The sequence below is a fragment of the Diceros bicornis genome, chromosome 15 (assembly GCF_020826845.1).
Source record: "Diceros bicornis minor isolate mBicDic1 chromosome 15, mDicBic1.mat.cur, whole genome shotgun sequence".
NCBI lineage: Eukaryota > Metazoa > Chordata > Mammalia > Perissodactyla > Rhinocerotidae > Diceros > Diceros bicornis.
The window spans coordinates 21,631,067-21,657,207 of record NC_080754.1 but is presented as its reverse complement, the minus strand read 5'-3'; the positions used below and the strand labels follow the sequence as shown (position 1 = coordinate 21,657,207).

General features: G+C 39.9%; 1 protein-coding gene across 1 annotated transcript in view; it reads left to right on the top strand.

Annotated features, from left to right (window-relative positions):
• Positions 1-6,940: 6,940 nt before the first annotated feature.
• The window catches only part of GPR156 (G protein-coupled receptor 156), an 88,079-nt gene continuing 68,878 nt past the window's right edge, over positions 6,941-26,141 (top strand). Inside the window, exon 1 of the mRNA XM_058555865.1 lies at positions 6,941-7,146. The gene's annotated coding sequence lies outside the window, so the exon portion shown is untranslated. The remainder of the gene's footprint in view (positions 7,147-26,141) is intronic.

Below are 26,141 nucleotides of genomic sequence, written 5' to 3'. Positions count from 1 at the left end.
AGATGAGGAGCCAAGAGAGTGGAGAATAGTGGTTACCTTTCTCAAGAGAAGCGTTAGCATGAATGACAGGAAGGGGGTACTTTTAGGGCTTAACCTGGTCAGAGTTCCAGTGCTAATTTCAGTCCATTCATTCACTGTTCTGGGTCTCAGCTAATAGCATGGGAGAGTCTATAGCAAGAACAATGGCTCTACCTATCCCAAAACATGACACCTGCCAGTCTGACACAGGGGTGGCCTTCCTTCTGATCTACCTTGAATTCCCCCACTCCAGTTGAGTAGAGTCATTAACGTCACAAAAGATTCAGGCAGAAATTTTATCTTCAGAAAGTTTCCGTTAAAATGTGCATAGTGTGTTCTCTAGCCCTCATCAAGTTCCCTTTAGTAATATCTCAACTTATAATTCAGCTGGCTACCTGAGTAATTCCAGGTTATGAGACACTTCACAAGTTACCTTCAAGTAATGGCCCAGAGTAATGTAAAGGCCTAAATTTAAAATTGCCCCAAAACTTTGTGAACCAAGAGCTCAATTCAATTCAAAATTCACTGCTGGAAGAAAAGAAGTATTAAATATGATAAAATTAATCAATAAAAAGCAACACCAATTATTCTAAGCATAGAAACCATTAAGCCATTTTGGTTAAAATCAGGCATGAAACAGAAAATTTCCCACATCATTGTCTTTCACCATTGTTTTATAGATTCTGGCAAAGTCGATAAGATTAGAAAAAAACTTTAAATTGTTATAAATACTGGGAAGGTATTAAATTACTTAATTTTGATGATATGATTGTTTAACTAGAATTTTCAAAAGATTCTGTTTAAAAAAACATTATGGAGTTAAAATAAAATTAGGTAACGTGGCTGGATGTAAGATAAATTTTAAAACCTAATTGTTTTTCTCTATATAAGCAAGCTACGTAAATGGGAAAAATATTCCCCTCAAAATAGTGACAAAAACCACAAAATATTTAGTAATAAATTAACTAGAAAGAAAGAAGCGCTTCCAGAATAGCAGAGTAAGGACCTCCAAAAATCCAGAGCTTCATAAAAGCAACAAGAACACTGACACAATTGTCAAAATCAACTTTTTCAGAACTGTGGAAATTAATCAAAGGCCTTCAACAATCTGAGGAACATTTAATCAAATAAGATGGCTGAATCTTGACAAGAACAGAAAGATTTGTGGCATTTTAACTTGCCCTATTCCCATCTGCCTCATCCCAGTTCTTCACTAGTCTGCAAAATCAACAGCCTCATGACTATGATATGATAGCTATGAAAAACAGCAGTCTACAGCCACTGGAGGGAGCATAATGGATTTGGAGCTCCCCCAAATGCCCTATCCACAGAGAACTGTCATTATTTGACCTGTGTGGCAGCTCCCTGGAAATATCCCATTTACAGGGCCTATCTTTATTTGACCTGACTCAGACCTTAGTCATAGAGAAAAGCTCTATCCCCAAGGTATTTGTCAAGAACAATCAGTGACAATTTTTTAATATGACAGCTGCCTGAGGTAGCAATACCAGTTGGAGCAAATAAGAGGCTGACCAAAAAAAATTAAAAAGAAAAATATGGAGAATGAGATGTCTATAAGAGGATTTGAAAAGTTCTGACATGTTCCTGGGAATATAGAAGGCCAAGTGCCCATGCAGGGCTGCGTGCATACCCAGAAAATATCTGAGAAGGCCCTAATCTTTCACCTCTGGCTGACCTGGAGGCTCTGCAAAGCAGGAGATGAAGGATAAAGCAGAGTTGCAAACTGCTGGAGCACTGAAGTCTTGCCTCAAAACACACACACAGAGCTCCTCAACAAAGGATGGGAAACATATTGGTTCAAAGAATTTAATGAAATCTCTGTTCAATCATTAGCTAACGACTAAGTTAACTGAGCAGACACTTCAGTGGCTGCAAAGGATAACAAATACAGATTTCATTTTAAAAGGCCAGGAAAATAACTAAACAAGCAAACAAACAATAGCAGCAACAACAACAAAAAGACACAACAACAAACTCTAAGGTTGGTGAGAGAAATCTGATTTACAGAGTTGTCACATTATATAATTTAAAATGCCCTATTTTTCAACAAAAAAATTATGAGACATAAAAAGAAATAGGAAAGTATGGTCCATACACACAGGGGCAATGGAAACCATCCCTGAGGAAGCCCAGATTTTGGACTTGAAAAAGTTTTTAAGTCAGCTGTTATAAGCATGCTCAAAGAATTAAAGGAAATCACATGTAAAGAGTTAAAAGAAAGAATGAGAATGATGTGTCACAAAATAGAGAATATCAATAAAGAGACAGAAATTATAAAAAAGAATCAAGTTGAAATTCTTAAGTTGAAAATTACAATAATTGAAATGACAAATTTACTAGAGGGCTTAACATCAAATTTAACAGGTAGAAGAGAGAATCAGCACACTTGCAGATAGGTCAATTGAGATAATCCAGTCTGAAGAAAACAGAAAGAAGAAAAAAGAAAAATGAATAAAGCCTCAAAGACTGTGTGACACCATCAAGTGTGCCAACATAAGTATAATGGGAGTCCCAGAAGGAGAGGAGAGAGAGAAAAGGGCAAAGACAATATTTGAAAAAATAATGGCTTAAAACTTCCCAAATTTGATAAAAAGTATTATTCTACACATCCAAGAAGCTAAACACACTGTAAGTACAATAAACACAAAGAGATCCATACCTGGACACATCATTGTCAAACTGTAGAAAACCAAAGACAGAATCTTTAAAGCAGAAAGAGAAAAACGGCTCTTCACACACAAAGGATCCCTCAAAAAGATTAACAGCTGACTTTTCATCAGAAACTAGGGAGGCCAGAAGGCAGTGGGATGACATATTCAAAGTGCTGAAAGGAAAAAACTGTCAACAAGAATTCTGTATCCAGCAAAACTGTCCTTCAAAAATGAAGGAGAAATTCAGTTCTTCCAAGAAAACAAAAACTGAAAGAGTTTGTAGCTAGCAGATCTGCTCCACAACAAATGCTAAAGGGAGTCTTTCAGGCTGAAATAAAAGGACACTAGACAGTAACTTGAATCCACATGAAGAAATAAAGAGCACTGGTAAACATACTACATAGGTCAATATAAAAGACTGTTATCAATGTGTTTTATGTTTGTAACTGTTCTCCTACCTGATTTAAAAATCAACTGCATGACAAAGTGATTAATTATAAAACTGTGTTGATAAGCTTATATAATGTATAAAATAATAAGAAATGTATAAAATAATATCAATGATATTTACATGAAAATAATACTATAAAGGAGGGAGGAGGGAATAGAGCTATATTGGAGCAAATTTTTTGTATGCTATTGAAATTAAGTTGGTATGATCCCAAATTAGATTATTTTAAGTTCAGATGTTAATTACAATGCCCAGGGCAACCACTAAGAAAATAACTAAATATATACAATTAATAGAGACAGGGTAGATCTGAGTGGCTGGGATCTAGTGGCTGGGATTAAGGACAATCATTTTAAGACACTGTCTTAAAATTCAAGACTCAAATTCCTGGGACAGAGAGTCTATTTGTTCTAGTGTGGGTCATGCCCACTATTGTGGTCAGAAGAGCAGGGTTCCAAGATTAGCAGACCTCTAGACTTGCATGGGAAGGACAGTGAGAGGCGTTTTCCCAAAGAAATGGGTTTGGGGCAGAAAAAAATAAATGATGACTACTAAGTGTGTTAATACTTTGTTAACTAGAATTTTGATTAATCAACATGGTCTATTTAATGTGACTCTGCTAGATAATAATATATAGAAAATCTGTACTATACTGTAAACACAAATATGTTTGTGAATGGGACAATGTGGATTAATAGTGACTAAGTATGGGAGTAGGGAGTAGGATGACATGTCAAATTTTGAAATAAGTTATGAAACACTGAAATAGAAGATTGGTTTCCCAAGGAAGTGTGAAACTGCAAAATCTGTTTCCTAAATGCCATATTGACTCTAGTTATAAGGCATGTGAAATTAACTTGATGTCAACCTGAATAAGTTGTATTGGTTTAAAAAATTCCAAACAAAGTTAAGAGATAAATGAGAAATTGGGGAAAGTGCTTGCAACACATACAACATATTAAACCGTTACTATCAATAATATACAACAAATTCTTACACTTTGAAAGAAAAAGACCAGTAACTCAAAAAGAAAAATGAAGTATATGAATAAGCAATTTAAAGAACAGAAAATCCAAAGGAGGAAAAAAAAGAGAAAACATGAGCAGCTTCCCTAGAAGTCAGTTACAAATTAAAGGAACAACACGCTATCCCTATTCACTTGTTAGAGTGGCTAAATTATGCAAAGCAAATTGATATAGCCTTTTAGAAGGCAATCTATTAACATTTTAAATAAACCAATTTCATATCTGGGAATCAATCCCTCAGAAATTAAAGTACCAGGGCATTTGGATATACATATAAGGATGTTTCTTGAAATATTGATGGCAGTGGCAATTTTTTAAAAAGAATTTCATGAATAGGGGCACTCTTGAATAAATTTTGGTACATTCATACTGTGGAAAATTATAGCCTCTAAAATAAAAGAACAAATTAGAGCTATACCAGTTGAACGAGAAGGATTTTTATGACTTATTGTTTAATAAAAAAAGAAGTACAGAAGTGTTTATACGATGACACCTTATTTTGTAAAATGAAGAACAATATATGTATGTATATGTATAAAGTTATATTAGCATGCTTAACTTTTTAAATGGTTGAAAGCGGGGGACAGTAGTGAGAGGGAGAGTCAGGTAAGAAAAAAGACTAGAAAAGAGAGTGTCCAAAGGAAAACACAGCATACATGAAATGATTCCCTGTGTGCATATACAGATGGACATGTGCATAAAGATATGCGTGAAAATATGATCATCAAAACATCAACAGTGGTTATTTCAGGGTGTGGGGGTTTATCTCCTTCCTCACACTTTTATGTATTTGAATTTTTACAGTAAGCACACAGTTTGTATACAACCGAAGAATGGTTATTTATTTTAAAATGTGTGTGTGTGGCCAATTGCCATGGGGGATGAAGATGAGTCAGAAACACACCCTGCCTTGCAGGCCCTGACAGTCAGTGGGGAGACAGGAGGACACAGCCAGCTGTAACATACAGCCGGAACTTAGTGAGTGCTGTAACAGAAGCACACAGTGCTGGGAAAGTGACATTAGTTGATCTCACAGATGTGACTGGGAAGATCTGGAAGAACATCACTAAAGGAGAAGGCATTTGATTTGGATCCTGAAGTCTCAGGAGCAATTCAACAGGTAAAGATGGGAATAAAGAGAAATCCAGGATAGGGGAACAGAGGGAGCAAAACACAAATGCCATCAAAAACCCAGGGTGTATTCAAAGAATGGCAACTGGCCCAGCTTGGTATAACTGGAATACAGGTGTTGAGTGAACAGAAGATTGGAAAGGTAAGCTTGTTCTCAATTGTGAAGGTAGTTGCAGAGGGGAGTTACTGCAGGTTTACCTGTGGGGGTGGGGGGTAGGAGGTGGGAGGAATGTTTTGCTTGTTATGTCAGGAGACTGACATTCTTAGGTCCATATTGGGGGTGGGGAGAGACAGGAGGCAAGAACACCAGTTAGGAAACTATTAAATGATTCAAGCCAAGGTAATCAAAGTCTAACAAGAGCAGCCATGTGGGAACACAAAGAATGGGCAAGATTCCAGAAACATTTCTGAGGTAAACATGGCAGGCCTGGGGCAGAAGATGGAAAACCTCCCAAACCTCAGTGCCTGGCAACTGAGGGTTTGGGAATACTCCAATCTGAGAAAGAGAACACTGGGGTTGAAGGTGTGAACCACGATGGGCAAAAGATTTCAGTATCTTGCAGAATATAGAGGGGATGGTGAGAATAATGGACTAAGAGCACGGACAAATTCTGAGGTAAAATAAAATCCTCACACGGATCAGAAGGGCAAACGCTTAGTCTATATAACTACAGAACTGAAGATCTGGTTCTGGTCTCTGAAGTCAGTTGTCCTACGGACAAGATGAACCCACAAGCCTCCTTAACTAGACAACCCCCAAGGAGGAGGATCATATCGGCCCCCCTCAGTTTCTGTATGTTCCAAACAAAACTGGCTGTATAGAATGAAAGATCTGCAAAGAGTCCCGACATAATTCTTGCTCTTTGGATATCCAGCTTTTTGCTCACTGCCTTGAGGAAACCCTTGGCTATCCTTCTTTCTTCCTCTTATTTTCCCCCTCAGTAGAGCCCTTTCCGTGAAAAGAAACCTTTGGGTAACATCACATGTAAGACATCTAAGAAGGTCACTGCGGTCCTGCAGGAGCGGGAGTGGCCCCCGCCGGCTCTCCTCCCTTACCCCCTCGCTAGCCAAGGGTTTCCTCAAGGCAGTCGTAAAAACGTGGGATTTCCCAATGAGCATGATACGTCTGAGATTTTAAGATAAAATAAATGACAATACAAAAAGTATAAAGAGATTCCCAAGACTCTTTCCAGATCTCTCATTCTGACTTATTAAGGGTGTCAAACACAAAGGCTGACGCATATTTTTAATGGCTGGACATCTTGTTTGTGCATTCCTGGAAAAAGTAAGGTTCTTGTCTTTCTGATTATAAGTACAAACTCAACGTAAAGAATTTGGAAAACCCAGAGAGTATAAAATAAGAACCCTAATGCGTAACTCCACCTCAGAAGTAAAAATGACCATTTGCGTGGAATCCTTCCACTCTCGTTCCCGGGCCCGTGCGGGACCCGAGCCGGAGGCTCCACGGCCGCGGGGCCGGCTCCTCGGGCAGCGCCCACCGAGGGAGGGTCTCGGGGCAGGGCGGCCGCGGGCGGGGCTGCCCCAGGGGACGGGCCGGCCGAGCGCGGAGTCCGCGCGCCACGCGGGGCGGCGCCAGGGGAGGGGCGGAGGCGCGGCCCCGCCACAGGCCGCCCGCCGGGCCCCGCGCGCCCCGCGCAGACCGCCGAGCCCGGCGCCGCCGTCCCCCGCCTCCACGCCCGGCTCCCGGCGCGGCGATGGGCGCGGCTCCGGCCCGGCCCTCGCTCCCCGTCCCGCCCAGCCCCGCGACGGCGCGAGAGCCCCGGGGAGCGTGGGCGTCCCGCCGCCGGCCGCGGGCTCGGCGCTTCTCGACGGCCGGGGACCTGGTGAGGTGAGCAGCGCGCCCTTGAGGCTCCCGACTTTGGGATTTCGCAGGACCTCTCTGTGGACACTATGCCTCCACAAAACATCAAACACTTGATTCTAAAGTAAAAAGTGGGGAGGGGGAAGGGCTTTCTCCCCCTCCAGAATCTGAGCAGTTTCTTTGCAAACCGTGAAGAAACTATCTTAGAGACGGCAGGCGAGCCCGGGTCACTCATCAGGGATGCCAGGGGCAGTTTCCTGAGAACTGGGGGAAGAGTCCCGTATTTGGGGGGAAGCGGGGCTGTGGCTGTTCTGTTTTGTTCAATGCGCGGCTGACGGCTGAAATTGAGAGATCCCGGAACAGTGTCCCACAGCATGTAGACGCCCCGGAGCCTCCTCACCGAGCTGGTCCCCAGATCTGCCTTGCAGGGGCACGTTCACCCGGGGGTGCAGGGCGGCGGATAGGATGGGCTCCCTCGCGGGGATTGTGAAGTCCTGAATAGACAGTTTTATTGCACGCTGTCGAGCTGCCTTGTTCTGGGCAGAGTCGCCCGGGAGCTGCAGCATCCTTGTACCCTGGCAGACACCCGTTTCCAGCTTAGCTCTCTTAGAAACTAGAGGCCACATGTTAGAACTCGGTGTTTGAATGGTGTATATCTAGCTATACGTATGCTACTGCAGAATCCGAACTAAAGGTTATTCTTTAAAATCGAGTTTTGCTCTTAACATTTCAGAAGAGAAATCTGTGGGGAGAGAAGTCATGGCATGCTCTTACTCTTCCCTTTGTTGGTTTTCTAGGTACGTGCATGCATGAATAATAGGCAAATTATGTCCTAGCCTGTAATGAAATGTCTTTCCTGGTGTAGTCCTTTAACCCAGGATATGGAGGATAACATTAAATTGTTGTATCCCTACATAGAAGTGAAAGATTTTCAGGTGGGGATTAAAAGCTGGAAAAATTGTTGGTATAGTTGTATTAGGCAGCAAGACCTGCAAAGGAAAACTAATTTTTCTCCACCAATGGCAAATGCAGCACGGAGGGCCTCTACGCAGACTGGGTAGCAGCCAGGGTTGCAAAACAGTAGTTTCTTCCTTTGCTGCAGTTGGAGCAAATGGGTGTGTAGGTAAATGGCTGAGGAAGTGATTGTGTGTAGTGTAAGGCAGTTTGAGTCTGGAGAATAAAATGCCTTGGCAGGCTTTGCTTGCGTTAGGGATCTCTTGGGAGGGGGGTGATGGCTCTCTGGTACCCATTTTGCCTGCCTATTTCCACTTCAGGGCCACCACTGTTTCTGGAGTGCTCCCTGTATTTACCCTTCTCTTCTATGTCCAGCTTTTAGGTTCTCCCTGTTCCTCAATGAAGTCTAGAGTTGAGCCTGGTCAGAGGCAGAGTTATGGTAGCCTGGGGACAGAGAACTTCAAGTCTAGTGGAAGCAGAATTGTGGCCCAGGAGAGACCCAGGGACTGGGTGAGATGAAGCTACCGACTTCCAGGCTAGAAGGCTCTCAAAAGAATGGGAAAATAATTATCAAGGGAAAGAGATTCTCTGGGGAGGACAGTAGGTGCTTAACAGTTTGCTTCCTGCTAAGGGTTTTAATATTTCCTTTTTTGTTGTTTGACCAGAAGGGCATTTCCAGATGGGGCCGGGGAAGTATGAGGATTTCTCTGAAAAGTACCCCCTTCCCCTGAATTCGTGTTTTATTCCACTCTCTTATAGGTTTTCAGAGAGTAATTGGGAGCCCGGGAGAGAGAATAGAAGCCTTAAGGCTCTGACTTGCCACTGAGGCAGTGGAACGTAGACCCGACTTGGGCAGAGAAATTGGATTTTAGAGTTGAAAGGAAGGTTCTACATTTAGTTAAAAATCAGAGCCTTTATTTTGCAAAAAAGTATGGAGAAACACAACATTCATATTTAGTTGCTGATAAATTTTGCCTGATAAAGAGTGCAAACCCCTACCTCTCTTTTTTTCCTCCATTTTATTATGAAAAATTTCAGACATACAGGAAAGTTACCTACCTCTCTTTTTATAAACTTATGACTATCTTGAGACATGAACTTGTTAATAAAAATCAGAGTTTGGAATCCAGACTTATATGAATCTGGCCCTGGACAGAGTTTGAATCAGAAGGTGGTTAAGAAATAAATGTGTGAAGGATATTAACATTTTGAGGAAAAATATATGGATCTTATTCTTCTGACTCTTCCCTAAGAATCTTGGGCATATCTCTTCATCAGTTCCTTTTTCCCATTCTTAAAACATCAGTTGGATTATATTGCTCTCCTGTTTAACACCCTCCAATGGCTTCCCCTCACATTTGGAATAGAATCCAACTCTCTACCGGGACTCACCAAAGCCCCATGTGGCCTGGCCTGTTTGACATCATATTCTATCACTCTCTGCTCACTTACTGTCTTCCTTGCTCCTCTCTGCCTGAACGCTCTTCCCTCAGATACTTGCACTGCTTCTTTCCTCAATTCATTCAGGTCTCTTTTTAGGTGTGACCTCCTCAATCAGGTCTTCCCTGACCACCTGATCCAAAACAGCCCTTCGTCACTCCCTGTCCTCTGACCCTGCTTTGTTTCTTCATTGCACTTATCATTACCTGGCATTATACAGTATATCTGTTTGTTAATTGTCCATATATCCCCCCGTTAAATGTTAGCTCCATAAGGACAAAAATTTTTTTTTTTTTTTGGTAAGGAAGATTAGCCCTGAGCTAACATCTGTTGCCAGTCCTCCTCTTTTTACTAAGGAAGATTGGCCCTGGGCTAACATCCATGCCCATCTTCCTCTACTTTATATGGGACGCTGCCACAGCATGGCTTGACAAGCAGTGCATTGGTCCATGCCCAGGATCCAAACCTACAAACCCAGGCTGTCAAAGCGGAGCGCGTGCACTTAACCACTATGCCACCAGGCCAGCCCCGACAAAAAAATTTTTGTTGTATTCATGCCTGTGTTCCTGTTTGGCATATTGTAAGCCATTAATAAATAATTATTGAGTTAAGTAGATAATTAAATGACACAAAGCATTGACTCCCTTAAGGGTTACAGAATCCTTGGGAAAATACTAGAAGTCCTCTTTGGTAATTCAGTTAATCAATATTTTATAGGTAAATGATGATCCTGGAGATCAGCGGCCTCTTTTATCCTCACAGTGCTTCAAAGCTGAATCCTGTGTTAGAAGCTGGGCCAGTTTTGACAAACCCACATCCCATACAAGATATACAAATTTCAATCCCAGAAGTTACCTTTATGCCTTTTTCTAGTTACTGCCACCATCCAGAAGCAACCTTTGTTAGGATTTCTATCTTCATAGATTAGTTTTGCTGGTTCCTGGACATGATCTAAATGTGTTCACACAGTATGTACTTTTGTGTCTGGCTTCTTTTCGCTCAATGTAATGTCTGTAAGATTCATCCATGTTGTTAAGTATATCAGTCATTCATTTCTTTTTATTCCAAGATAGTATTCCAATGTTTGAATGTCTACCATGTGTTTCTCCATTCTCTTATTGATGGACACTTGGGTTGTTTCCAGTTTGGGGCTCTTCTAAATAAAGCTGCCGTGAACATTCTTATAGGGTCTGCCTGTTTTTGAATCCTGTGTACTTTATTTGGAAATCTTTGTGCCACCAGTTCTGAGAGAAGTCTGGCAACGTTATGGGGGCTGTGACTGATATGGCAGCCTGTCTGCAGCCCAGCGAGCACCCTCCCTAGACAGCTCCACTGGGTGCTGACCTACCTCTGCTCCAGAGGGAGCACACTTGGGAAATGAGTGTTAGTGCAAATTGGACAGCCCTCGAGTGCACTTTAAGTGTTTTTAGATCCTTAAAAGAGACTCTGTAGAATGCCTGCTGCCATTGCTGTTGTATTCCCCTCCTCCTTTCAGCCCCCCCATTCCAGTACAAGTTGACTTTAATCAGCCACTGAGTATTGTGCTATCGAGGAGTTTAAATATTTATGAGCAAGAGTCTTGTTCAGAGCCTGATAAAATATTTATGTGTTTCCATGGGGCATTGGTTTCCATTTAGACTTCTTAAGGTGTTTTTCTCAGACACTTGTCATAACATGAGGTACTCAGACAGAGAAAGATGATACAGCCAGAGAATGTTCCGTGTTATTGAACCACACCTTGCAGAGCATCCCACTTTCTAGGGATGGGGGAGAATGATCATGCAGAAAAATGGGCATTGATAGTATCTGGATCAGGAGAAAGACTGCATGTGCTGATGAAAATGGCTTGATAAGTATGAATCCAAAGGAGATAGTGGAAAAGAACTTGTTAGAGTGAGGAGGGATTAATTAAGATGGGATATATTCATTCCAAATAGAAGAATGAAGGAATCAGCATTGTAAAAGACACAGTTCCTGTGACACTGATGTTGACGAGGCCTATACAAGACAACTCTGCTGACTGCTATAATTAAGTTATCACACCTGCTTTGAAAATATGGGGGTAGGAGTGGAGGCTAGCCAGGGCTTCCAGGTGGAGGGTAGAAAGCTAGCTATTTCAGGAAAAATCATTATATTCCTCCAAGGAAGAAGTGGTTTGTTTTTTTTTGTTTTCTTTCTAAGGAAGATTTACCCTGAGCTAACATCTGTTGCCAATCTTCCTCTTTTTGCTTAAGGAACATTCACGCAGAGCTAACATCTGTGCCAGTCTTCCTCTATTTTGTATGTGAGTTGCTGCCACAGCATGGCCACCGACGAGTGGTGTAGGTCTGTGCCCAGGAACCAAACCCAGGCCACCCAAGTGGAGTACGCTGAACGTAACCACTAGGCCATGGGGCTGGCCCCAAGAAGTGGATTTTGAATGGAGTTCCGAAGGAGGTGTGGCTCTTCGACTGGCAGCTGTGGTGTGGAAGAGCCATTCCAGAGAGACAGAGTAACTTGAGCAGATATTTGAGTCAGAGCCAAAGTGCTGGTGTGGCTTGAGTAAGGTGAACAGGGGGGAAGGGGAGGGTCAGGGGAGGTTTGCAGTAAGAGAGAAAGCAGGAGAGCTAAAGGCCAGCTTGTCAAGGACACAAGAGTGTGGACTTTAGTCTGTCTGTTTTAGGGAACCATGTAACTTTGGCCAGAAGTTGGGTCTGATTTTGAGCAGTTCTTGGGAGGTGCATCCAGCACAGGCAAGGCCTTGAGGTCTGTTTCTGTCCAAGGCACTTCCAGAATATTCTGTCATGTCCAATCCAGTCTAGAGACTTTGTGCAGTCTACTCTAAGGGAGGTAAACAAGAGGAGGTCAGATTCATTCAATATACTCCTGTGACTGACCAGAAAGAGGTCTCACCAACCATCTTCTTGCCCCCATCACATATACACTCAGAATGCTCCAAGTCAAACTGAATTCATAGGCTGTATGCAGCATCCTCCGATCTTCATGGCCATTTTGCCTCAGTGTGGGGAGTTGAGAGGGTCTAAGTACCCTTTTATTACCTGAACCCAAATCTGGGTTAGTATACTTCATATGTGGTAGGCAAAGAAGACTAAGTGATGAGGCGAGCAGACAGTTCCTGGAGACCTCAGGCCTGCTTTGACCAGGCTACTGGGCATGCCTAGGGAGGCAACTGGCAGTAGAGGGTTGAGGTCATACAGATTAATAAACTATAGACAGGACTGCGTAGCTGCCTTCCCTATGTGTTCTCCCTTCAGATTGCAGGTTCCTATTCAAAAGTGCCCCAGGATGTTTATTTTTTAACCCATAGCAAACATAGGGAGGGAGGGAGGGAGGGGTGTTAAACCTCCCAGTCATCTCCACTTTATGATGTTTGTAAGGAAGAGGTAACTGTGGAAGTGATGGTTCCGGGCAAGTCAGTCTTCAGTGCTGCAGGGAGGAGCTTTGCATATATACAGATTAGCCAGAAAGCTGTGGGGTTCTGATGGGGAGAAGCGAGTTTTTGGTATGAGGACAGGAAAGGGCATAGGAGGGCCTCTTAGAGAAACTTCATGATTCTATCCAGGTTCTTGCTGGTTGGAATTGCTCTCCTGCTGCCGTGGGTGACTGTTCCAGAGTGACATTGGAAACACCCAGGAAAGAATGTTCTGGGCCTTCCCATTGCTGTCTGCCTGTACTGAAATGTCAAACTATCAGTCGGCACTGCCAGCTCTCCATCCTGATTTTCCATCGGTAACTGGGGAGACCTTGAGAGAGAAGGCAGAATCAAATGTCTTTCCTAGGGAAATGGTAAGGTCCTGAGACCTGGCAAGACTCCAGACCAACAAGGCCTTTCTTGGCTTTAATCTCAGATGTGTCTCATTTTCTACGTGAAGTGGAGTCTCTTAAGAGCCACATTAGCTGTAGTATGTACTCTGAACAGGTGAACAGGGTGCATGCTTAACTGAGTGCCTTTTCCAAATGGACATTTTGATGACTCTGTGATTGTGGCCAGGCTGGTGATGGCTGCCTGTTTTTGGATGCTGTTAGGATAAACTCAGAAGATCGGAGTAAAGAGGGAGAGGGAAAGATAATAACAGGAGACAGGAAAAGGAAGAGAATAGTGACCTTCTGGGGTCATAGGTACCCAATTATCTGCAAGTGAAACACTGAGATGAAAGAAGATCAAATAACCACCAGTGGGAATCTTTACATGCAAATATTGCTGACTTTCAAGGCAGCTGTGAGGAGAAAAGAAGGACTGAGACATGAAGGCTACCATCACAGTCAGTCAGAGGAATATTAATACAGGCTTCACACACCAGAACACATAGCCACCCCACAACAGTGTAGATGCCAGCAGTAATACACTGTCCTAACCCCCTTTCACACTTCCACACATTCTCTCATATTCATTCATAGCATTAGGTATATACATGAGACACTCATCTTGCAAAACTGCACAAATGCAGACCTCCTTAAAAAAGGAAGTATACAGACAAAAAGAAACTATTCCAAAACATTACCAGCAGTGGGATTATAAATGGTTACTTTTCTTTTTTTTTATTTTTATTTTTATTTTTTTTAATCAAATTCTTTTTTTATTTTTTTTTTTATAATTTTTATTTTTTTCCCCCAAAGCTCCAGTAGATAGTTGCATGTCATAGCTGCACATCCTTCTAGTTGCTGTATGTGGGACGCGGCCTCAGCATGGCTGGAGAAGCGGTGCGTCGGTGTGCGCCCGGGATCTGAACCTGGGCCGCCAGCAGCGGAGCACGCGCGCTTAACCGCTAAGCCATGGGGCCGGCCCGTTTATTTTCTTTTTTAAACTTATCCATATTTTCCATGATTGCTATTGTAAGCATGGATTTCTATGATAATCAGGAAAACATTAAGTAAAAAAAAATCTAATGTAAGAGGTTAAGTAGCGAGATAGAAGAGGCATGATGGAGGAGAGCAGGATTATACAAGAAAAGAAAAAAGATGTTGGAAGATGAATGAATAACCAAAAAAGTTAATTCTTTACAGGCTGCCAACTTCTGCATATTTTTTCTTTATTATTGAACATTGTATATCTGTTGCTCCCCAGAAAATCTGGAAGGTTCTATTAGCATGAAATCAAGTTGCAAATACTGAACCAAGTGTCACACCTCTAAGGCCTTAATCCCATCCTGTGGGCAACAGTTGGAAAGCCCACCACTGGCTTCCAGTGGTCCTCAAAGAATCTTCCACCCGAGTGCTAACACAGAACCCTTCAAATCTCGGCAGCAGCGTCTTTCCAACAGAGTTTAGTATTTATTCCCGCAGAGACTGGGCCAGTCTTGCGCATCTCATCCCTGAAGTATGGAACAAGAGCCAACACAGGCTGTCAATAGTTGGAGTAGCGGGATTTTCCCAGACAAAAACCTCTTCTAGTCTCATCCATGCCTCTGCTGGCCGCTCACTGGCTTTGGCGGCCCCTCGGGAGGCTCTGCGGCTGAGGCTTTGGAGAGTAGATGTAGTTTTCATTTCACAACCACCGGCCTTTTCCAGAGGCACTGTCAAGCCTTGTGCTTTAATTGGCTTCTGTTGAGGGATGCAAGGTGAGGCCTCTCTCCAGGAGCAGAAGTTGCTACCTCTACCTGCCAGGATCAGTTTAACACAAATGCCAGAGAACCACAGACCCCACTGAACTCTGGGGTCTAGTATTACCTGTAATTATAAAGTCTCAATAAATTCTTTTTATATTTTAAATTTATTACATTTTTAAATTATAAAAGTAATATGCACTCATTGTAACAAGTCTGGTAAGACAGCAGTATATAAAGAAAATGTTACTAACTGATTTCCACCTCCTCTCCCCTCCGTCTTCCTGACAGAACCACTATTAAAAGTTCAGTGTGAATTCCTTCACTCCTTTTCTATTTGCAAACAGGCATGTGTAGAGTTATTCTCTGTTTCATAGATGGGATCATATAATATCAGTTACTCTGTTATTTGTTTCACTTTATAATATTATGTACGTTATTCTAGATATATACATATAATTGAACCAATTTATTATTTTTAATAGCTACCTAATATTCCTTTGTAGGAAATTCCATAATTTTTATTATTTCCCTATTAATAGATATTCAGGTTTTTCCTGCAGTTTTTTTTCACAACAAATTACACCATAGTAAACATTTTACATTTGTCTTTACATTTTGTTTTTTATTTCCACAGGAAGATTCCCAACATTGGCATTTCTGGGTCAAAGGGAATACACACAATTTTGATGCTCACTGTGGGTCTCCTCTACAGCAGTTGTTTCTCTCCCTCCTTTTGTCTTTCTCTCCCGTCTCCTACCGCCTTTCTCCAGGGGAGCCTGTGTATTTAGGCAGGAGAGCCCTGCAGTGAGAACTTGTCTTGCCAAGTGTGGATTACATCAGCTCAGTGGGGAACGGGGTCTGCAGTATCTCGTTGCATTGTGTCTCTATTGCTTCTGGTTGGCCAGACTGTTTATAATTCCCCTTGCTCATTTATTCCATGCTGTGGAATTATGCATGGTCTTCATCTGTGGCAGGAGAAGCGTGATCAGCGGGGAGTGGGGCGGCTTTCAGAGGGAATAGGCTGTTACAGTGCTTCTTCACAACACCGTATCTGCTGTGTTTTTTGTTATGCTCTTTCTTTAATAGTTGGATTGAGAAAACTTCTTGGATTCCATCCCCATCTTCTCCCTCTATTTTGAGGGATTTGGGATTTGGGGAATTTTGTGAGTATATAGTCAATCAACTACAACTGATTACTTGACATGAGGATAATTAGTTAAAAAGGTAGGGGTCTTGGAGCTTAAGGATCAGTGCCAAGCAACAGATGCGAACATTTTTAAACAAATGATTTTAACAAACCTGGTACTAGGAGCGAGCTTCCCAGGACTACTTGGCTTTCAGTTTTGCTCTTGTTGGGATATAAAACTTCAGTCTAGTCCACCAGAGCAGAGAGGAGTGGGATTCCTCACCACACCAGGGCTGGAGAAAATATCCAAGAAGCGTTAGGAAAGCTGGTGAGTACAAACAAGTGAAATATAAACAGTGAACTGACAAAATAGCAAGAAGTAAATGAGATTTTAAAATCCTCAGCTGAAGACTGCTGTGTAACCAGTGGGCCTGTGAGCTCATTGGACACTTTATGGAAATCTGTGATCTCTAATCCATATTAGAAACTCAATTGTGAGTCTTTGTTCAGAATGCACACATTAAATAAGCAGAGGGAAAGAAATTATGAAGTCCCGTGGCAGACATTTTGCTATTGGCTTCTATATATGTATATCACACACTGCAATTTTTACTCAGTAGCTTTGAAATGGAATTCTATGTCCTAGATTGAAAACTAAAGGAAGAAAAGAAAACTGGAATAGAGGTTATTGCAATTAATTTCTAAGGAGAAATTTTAACTTTAGTTTGAACATATATAAACCTGTAGAATAAGCATTAGCCTTTGTGTTATTACATACTTTTACATAAACTTTTAATTTTCAAATACGCTCTGACCAGTAATAATGATAGTAAAACCAGTCTCTGTTTTTTCTTTTATAACTTAAGGGATTTTTCTTATTATTTAAACCTCCTTTAACTATAATTGACAGTTTAAAGAAAAATAAAAGCAATGTATTGTGGGGTTTATAACATATGTAAGAGGAAATGTATGACTATGACAGCACAAAGGCTGGGAGTGGATACATGTAAGTATACTGTTGTAAGGTTCTTATACTACATGTGAAGTGATATGATATCACTTGAGGGTAGACTGGGATAAGTTAAAGATGTATCTGTAAACATGAAAACAATCACAAAGAAAATAAAACAAAAAGGTATAGCTAATAAGCTAACAAAGAGATAAAATGGAATCATAAAAATATTCAATTCACCTAAGAGAAGGCAGAAAATGAGGAAAAAAGGAAAATGAAGTGATGAGATAAATAAAAAACAAATAAAAGTAGCAATATGATACATTTAAACCTAAATATACCGATAACTACTTTAGACATAAATGATCTCAACTCCTCAAAAGGCAGAAATTGCCAGATAGGATAAAAAAAACAAAGCCAAGGGTATACTATGTACAAGAAACACATTTTACATATTAAGACACAAACAGGTTAAAATAAAAGGATGGAAAAAAATTTACTCTGCTAACACTAATAAAAATATAACAGAGTAGCAATATTAGATACAGTAGATCGCACAGCAAAGAACATTACCATAGATAAAGAAAATAATTTCATGATGATAAAGTTGTCAATTTATCAGGAAGACATAACGATATTGAACATTTATGCATCTAATAACAGAGCTTCAAAATACATGAAGTAGAAATGCTATGACTTCAAGGAGAAATAGACAAAACCATAACTGTAGTCTAAAATTTCATTAGCTTTCTCTGAGTAATGGCTGTAACAAGAAGATAGAAAATAATTGAGAATATAAAGAAAGGAATCAACACAATCAGCTTGACCTCATTGATCTCTATAGAACATTATCCCCATCAATAGGAAAATATGCATTCCTTTCAATTGCACATGGAACATTTATCAAGATAGACCCATATTCTTGGCCATAGAACAATTCCCAGTACATTTAAAAGGATTCAAGTCATACAAAATATGTTCTTGACCACAATGGAATTAATTAAGAAATCAGTAACAGAAATCTTCAAATATTTGGAAACTAAACAATGCCCTTCAAAATAGCTCATGACTCAAAGAAGAAATCAAAAGGAAATGAGAAATTATTTTGGACTGAATGAAAATGAAAAGTTACATATCAAAAGCAGTACTTACATAGAAATTGATAGTGCTAAGGGCTTATAAGAAGAGAAGTCTCAAATCAATATCCTCTGCTTCCATCCTAAGAGACTAGAACAAAACAGAGCAGATGAGACCCAAAGTAAGCAGAAGGACAGAAGTAATAAATATTAGAGCAGAAATCAAAATAGATAATAAAAACATAGTAGAGAAAATCAATGAAAGCAAATGCTGATTGAGAATATCAATAAAATCAATAAACCTCTAGCCAGACTGATCAGGATAAAAAGAAGGCACAATTTGGGCCAGCCCAGTGGGGCAGCGGTTAAGTCCACGTGCTTCACTGAGGTGGCCCCGGGGTTTGCCAGTTCGGATCCCGGGTGCGCACTGACGCACCGCTTGGCAAGCCATGCTGTGGTGGTGTCCCATATAAAGTGGAGGAAGATGGGCATGGATGTTAGCCCAGGGCCATCTTCCTCAGCAAAAAAAAAAAAAGAAGAAGAAGAAGAAGAAGGCACAATTTACTAATATCATGAATTAAAGAAGTGACATCACTACAAATTCTACAGATATTATAAACAACTTTATTCTAATAATTCCATCAATTTAGATGAAATGAACAAATTCCTTAAAAGACACAAACTACCAAAGTTCATTCAAGAAATATTAGAGAAGGTGAAAGTCCAGATCTGTTAAAGGAAAAGTCACAGCAAACTAGGAATAGAAGAGAACTTCGCTAACCTGATAAAGGGAATCTATGGAAAACCTGCATATAACATCATATTTAATGATAAAAGACCAAATACTCTTCCCCTAAGATCAAGAATAAGACTGGGCCAGCCCCGTGGCTTAGCAGTTAAGTGTGCGTGCTCCGCTACTGGCGGCCCGGCTTCAGATCCTGGGCACGCACTGACACACCGCTTCTCCGGCCATGCTGAGGCCGCGTCCCACATACAGCAACTAGAAGGATGTGCACCTATGACATACAACTATCTACTGGGGCTTTGGGGAAGAAAAATAAAGGAGGAGGATTGGCAAAAGATGTTAGCTCAGAGCAGGTCTTCCTCAGCAAAAAGAGGAGGATTAGCATGGATGTTAGCTCAGGGCTGATCTTCCTCACAAATAAATAAATAAATAAAGAATAAGACAAAGACATCCACTCTCACTAATTCTGTTCAGCATTGTCCTGGAGGTCCTAGCCACTGCAATAAGGTAAGACAAAGAAATGAAGGCATCCAGTTTGAAAAGAAAGAAGTAAAACTGTCTTTATTTGCAAGTGACCCAATCATCTATATAGAAAATACAGTGGAATCTACAAAAGAGCTACTAGAATTAATGAACAAGTTTAGCATGGTTGCAAAATACGATATCAGTATTCACACCTCAATTGTGCATATACATACTAGTGTTAAACAGTCAAAATTGAAAGTAAAAAAATTTATAATAGCATCAAAAATGTGAAATACTTAGGGATAAATCTGATAAAAAATTGTGCAAGACTTATACACTGAAAGCTACAAAACCTTTCTAAGAGAAATTAAAGAAGTCCTAAATAAATGGAGAGATATACCTTGTCCATGGGTGCTATGAACTGAATACTTGTGTCTTCCTCAAATTTGTATGTTGAAATCTAGTTTTCAGTGTGATGGTAGTGGGAGGTGGGGACTTAGGGAGGTAATTAGGTCATGAGGATGGAGGCCTCATGAATGAGATTAGTGCCCTTATTAAGAAGAGGCCAGAGAGCTAGGCAGCTCTCTTTCTGTTATGTGCAGATACAACAAGAAGTCAGCCATCTGCAAAATAGAAGAGGGCTCTCACAAGAACTTGGCCATGCTGGCACCATGATCTTGGACTTCCAGCCTCCAGAACTGTGTGAAATAAATTCCTGTTGTTTTATAAGCCACCTAATCTATGGTGTTTTCTTATAGCAGCCAAGCTAAGACAATGGGTTAAAAGATTCGATATTGTTAAGATGTCGAGTCTCCCCTAACTGATCTATAGATTCAATGCAATCCCAATCAAAATCCCAGATGCTCTTCTTGTAGAAAATGACAACCTCATTCTAAAATTCATGGGAAAATATGCAGTATCTAGAGAAGCCAAAACAACTTAAAAAAAAAAGCAACAAAGTTAGAGGACTATCACTACCTGTTAATTATTTCAAAGGCAAGAATGATTTCACAGGTGTGTGCATATGTCAAACCTTATCAAATCGGCACTGTAAATTTGTGCAGTTTATTGGATGTAATTTATACCTCATAGAGCTGTTTTTTAAAAAGCTAACAGGAAAATGGGATAGTAAAAAATACAAGAGAAGGAACATAGAACAGGTTGGAAAAATAAAACAGATAGTAACATAATAGATTTTTAACTCATTTGTGTCAGTAATTATCTTAAGAATAGACAACTCCAATTAAAAGACAAAGATTATTATACTAAAGAATAAATGTATCAAAATGATTATTAAAATATTATAATTTGTGACAGAGTTTGTCATAGCCTTCATCATCTTAGTGCACCATGCTTTATTTATGGGTAGCCACAAATAAATACTTGATTTATGAGAATGATATAAAGAAAAACTTAATTTAAAAATTTTTTTATCCCTGGCTTCAGCTGAGTTGTGGTTTGAAATGAGCCTCCTCACTTGTGATGAGTAGAGTTTGTGTGTGTGTTGGAGGTGGGGGGATATTGATGAGTGGTCTTTGATCACCCCCTCTTGATTTTGTATGTAAAATATTATGTATTTGTATATGTTTTTCAGAAGAGGGTCCATAGCTTTCATCCGTATCCCATTCCAAAAAAATATTTAAGAATTGTGGTTTGAAGAATGAAAAAATTGAGTGCTAAGTGTCTAATTCCTCAATAGTACTTCTCTGAAATTAATTTCTGGAGAATGATTCAAATGACTTGATCTATATATGTGTGCATGAGCCTCATCACAGCAGCTTGGAGTACCAAGTTAAGGATTTTTCCAAGGGTTTGTTCAGTTCAAACTCTGATAAAAGCCCTGTATTTCTTTTAGCTGGGTTGAAGTTCCTCGTTGTATGATTCCCAGATCAGCAGGTGCAGCATCACCTGGGAATTAACTGGAAATGCAAATTCTCAGGCCCTACCCAATCAGAATCCCTGGAGGTGGGGGCTGGCAATCAGTGTTGGTTAAGGAGCTCTCCAGGTGATCCTGATGTGCACTAGAGTTTGATAACCACTGGGTTAAACTATATTTAGAAAAGCCTATCCTCTACCCTCGCTTCCAGAGCAAGTTTAGGAGAGTTTGTTACGGAAGTGGCTGCAGAATGAACATTTTAATGTTGATAGCTCATGTTTTCCATGTCTTTATCCTCAAAGAGCCCAAATCACTGTCACACAAATGTCTTGGGTTGCGCAGCAACACTGAACAACAGTTTAGAGAAATCCGACGTCCAGCTGAAATTGGAATTTAGAGACACAGCATGTAAGTTCACTCATAAAAATTCTGACCAGGAGGCTTTTAAGGGATGAGCCCCAGTAATCCAAGGGCCTTGGATCTCCGCTTCCTTTGAGGGGTAGAACATTCAGTCTCCGGAACAGACTGAGCCTCAGGAAGCAAGTTTTATTTACCTTTTTCCAGCTGTGTGGCACCCTCACAAACATCTTTAAAGGAGTGCTCAGTTATCACCATGGCTCCATTTGTAAGGTAGGTTAAAGAATTCACTCACCCTATGTTCTGAGTACTCGACGGGACAGAGGTAGCAGCAGCAGCAGCAGCATAAAACTTAAGCTGTCCAAAACCAGCCTCTGAAACCTTCAAATGTTCGTTCTCTCTGTTCCTACTGTTGCCTGAAGCTTGATGTGTCCTGACGCCTTACTGTTTCGCTGATGAGAAATAGCTAGAGCACTTCACAGCAGTTCTCGTTAAAGGAAGGCAGCCAAGTGTAATTCATTCCTGGCTCTTAATATGTTTTCAAATGAGAATTTATTGCATATTAATGAGCACTAATTGACATTTGTGACTGGTTTTTATGGAAATCATGCATGTATAATTTGCATGATAGTACCTAAGTGCTGTTAGGTAACAGGGCAACTCTGGGAAGTTGGTGAGGGTTTGAGTATGTTGCTTTTTTTTTTTTTTTTTTTTTTAATTCTCAACTCCAGTCCCTGGCAATAGTGTGGAATATTAACAGGTCTCTAGGATCCGTCTATAAGGCAGTAGTGACTCACAGCCCAGTTCACGTGATTGTGCCAGCTTATACCTGAGAGTACAGAGGGAGTCAGCAAAACCCATCAGCACAGGTCTCTGAAAGCAGGAGATGCTCCCCCAGTAGTCAGGGGGGATGTTTCAGCCCTCCTCCATGAATCAAGCCTCCTGCTTATTCTGAGTTATAGGAGTATCCAGCCGTCCTGAGGATTATTCCCAGGAGTCTAGGACTCCTGTGCCATATAATGTTTTCTAAACATTTCTGGGTCCACTTCAACAAATATGTACTGATCAACTACTATGTACAAGCACTGTGCTAGGTGCTAGAGCAAGACCATGTTGGCTTGTTCCCTGCTGCATCCTTACCTCTCAGCACAGTGACCAGCACAAAACAGTTATCAATCAATATTTATTGAATTAATGAACATGGCCTCTCCTGCCAGGGATCTAGAATTCATTATTCTCTTTTTATTGATGTATAATTGACATATAACATTATATTAGTTTCATGTGTACAGCATAATGATTCAATATTTGTATATATTGCAAAATGATCACCACAATATGTCTAGTTAACATCTGTCACCATACAGAGTTACAAAATTATTTTTTTCTTGTGATGAGAATTTTAAGATCTAGTCTCTTAGCAACTTTCAAATATTCTATGCAATATTATTAACTATAGTCACCATGCTATACATTACATCCCCATGACTTATTTTACAGCTGGAAGTTTGTACCTTTTGATCCTCTTTACCCATTTTGCCCACTCCCAATCCCCCACCTCTGGCAACCACCAATCTGTTCTCTGTATCTATAAGCTTGGTTTATGGTGTTTGATTTTATTTTTAGATTCCATGTATCAGTGAGATCATACAATATTTTTCTTTCTCTGTCTGACTTATTTCACTTAGCATTAATTCCCTCAAGGTCCATTCATGTTGTAGCAAATGGCGAGATTTCGTTCTTTTTTATGGCTGAATAGTATTCAGTTGTATATATATACCACATCATCTTTAACCATTCATCCATTGGTAGACACTTAGGTTGTTTCCATATCTTGGCTATTGTGAATAATGCTGCAGTGAAAATGGGGCTGCGGATATGTTTTAGAGTTAGTGTTTTTTGTTTTCTTTTGATAAATACCCAGAAGTAGAATTGCTGGATCATATGGTAGTTCTATTTTTAATTTTTTGAGGAATCTCCATACTGTTTCCCATAGTGGCTGCACCAATGTACATTCCCAACAATAGTGCACAAGGGTTCCCTTTTCTCCACATCCTCGCCAACACTTGTTATTTCTTGTCTTTTTGATAATAGGCTTTCTAACAGATGTGGGGTGATATCTCATTGTGGTTTTGATTTGCATTTCCCTGATAATTAGTGATGTTGAGCATATTTTCATGTATCTATTGGCCATCTGTATGTCTTCTTTGGAAAAATATCTATTCATATCTTTTGCTTATTTTTTAATCAGATTGGGTTTTTTTGCTATGAGTTTTGATTTTGAGTTTCATGAGTTCTTTGTATATTTTTGATATTAACCCTAGTCAGATATATGATTTACAAATATTTTCTCCCATTCAGTAGGTTGCCTTTTCATTTTGTTAATGGTTTCTTTTACCGTGCAGAAGCTCTTTTGTTTGATGTGGTCCCACTTGTTTATTTTTGCTTTTAGTGTCAGATCCAAAAAATCATTGTCAAGACTGATGCCAAGGAGCTTACCACCTATGTTTTCTTCTAGGATTTTTATGGTTTTGGGTCTTACACTCAAGTCTTTAACTGTTTTGAGTTAATTTTTGTGTATGTTGTATGGCAGTGGTCCAGTTTCATTCTTTTGCGTGTGGCTGTCCAGTTTTCCCAACACCATTTATTGAAGAGACTGTCCTTCCCCCCATTGTATATTCTTGGCTCTTTTGTCATAAATTAATTGACCTTATATGCGTGGGTTCATTTCTGGGCTCTCTAAACTGTTCCATTGATCTATGTGTCTGTTTTTATACCAGTACCATACTTTTTTGATTACTATAGCTTTGTAATATCATTTGAAATCAGGGAGTGTAATGCCTCCATCTTTGGTCTTTCTCAAGATTGCTTTGGATATTCACGGTCTTTTGTGGTTCCATACAAATGTTAGAATTATTTGTTCTATTTTTGTGAAAAATGCCTCTGGAATTTTGATAGAGATTGTATTGAATGTATATACTGCTTTGGGTAGTATCGACATTTTAATGGTATTAATTCTTCCAGTCCATGAGCATGGAATATCTTTCCATTTATTTTTGTCTTCTTCAATTTCTTTTGTTAATATCTTGTAGTTTTCAGTGTATAGGTCTTTCACCTCTTTGGTGAAATTTATTCCTAGGTATTTTCTTTTCGATGCAATTGTAAATGGGATTGTTTTTTTAATTTCTCTTTCTGATAGTTCATTATTAATGTATAGAAATGTAACCGATTTTTGTATATTGATTTTGTATCCTGCAACTTTACTGAATTTGTTTATTAGTTTTAACAGTTTTTTGGTAGAGTCTTTAGGGTTTTCTGTATATAATATCATGTCATCTGCAAATAGTGACAATTTTACTTCTTCCTTTCCAATTTGGATGCCCTTTATTTATTTTTCTTGCCTAATTTCTCCAACTAGGACTTCCAATACTATGTTGAATAAAAGTGGGGAGAGTGAGCATCCTTGTCTGGTTCCTGATCTTGGAGGAAAAGCTTTCAGTTTTTTACCATCGAGTATGATGTCAGCTGTGGGCTTGTCATACGTGGCCTTTAATATGTCGAGGTGATTCCCTGTATACCCACTTTATTGAGAGTTTTTATCATAAATGGATGTTGAATTTTTTCAAACGCTTTTTCTGCATCTATTGAGGTTAATATATGATTTTTATCCTTCATTTTATTAATGTGGTGTATCACATTGATTGATTTGTGGCTATTGAACCCTCCTTGCATCTCTAGAGTAAATCCCGCTTGATCATGGTATATGATCCTCTTAATGTATTGTTGAATTCAGTTTGCTAATATTTTTTCAAGGATTTTTACATATATGTTCATCAAGGATATTGGTCTGTAATTTTCTTGTGGCATGCTTGTCTGGTTTGGGTGTCAGGGTAATGCTGGCCTCATAGAATGTGTTTGGAAGCTTTCTCTCCTCTTCTGACTTTTGGAAGAGTTTGAGAGGGATTAGTAATAATTCTTTGAATATTTGTTGTAATTCACCAGTGAAACTGGTCCTGGACTTTTGTTTGTTGGGAGGTTTTTGATTACTGATTCAATCTCCTTACTAGTAATTTGTCTGTTCAGATTTTCTATATCTTCACGATTCAGTCTTGGTAGGTTGTATGTTTGTAGGAATTTATCCATTTCTTCTAGATTGTCAAATTTGTTGGTATATAATTGTTAAAAGTAGTCTCTTATGATCCTTTGTATTTTTGTAACGTCTCCTCTTTCATTTCTGATTTTATTTACAGTTGTGTGCCACATAATGATGTTTTGGTCAATGATGGACTGCATATACGATAGAGGTCCTGTGAGATTTGTACCATATAGTCTAGGTTCGTAGTAGGCTGTACCGTGTTGGTTTGTGTAAGTACACTCTATGATGTTCCTACAATGATGAAATCACCTAATAATGCATTTCTCAGATTGTATCCCCGTCATTAAGCGACACATGACTGTATTTGAGTCCTCTTTATTTCTTGGTGA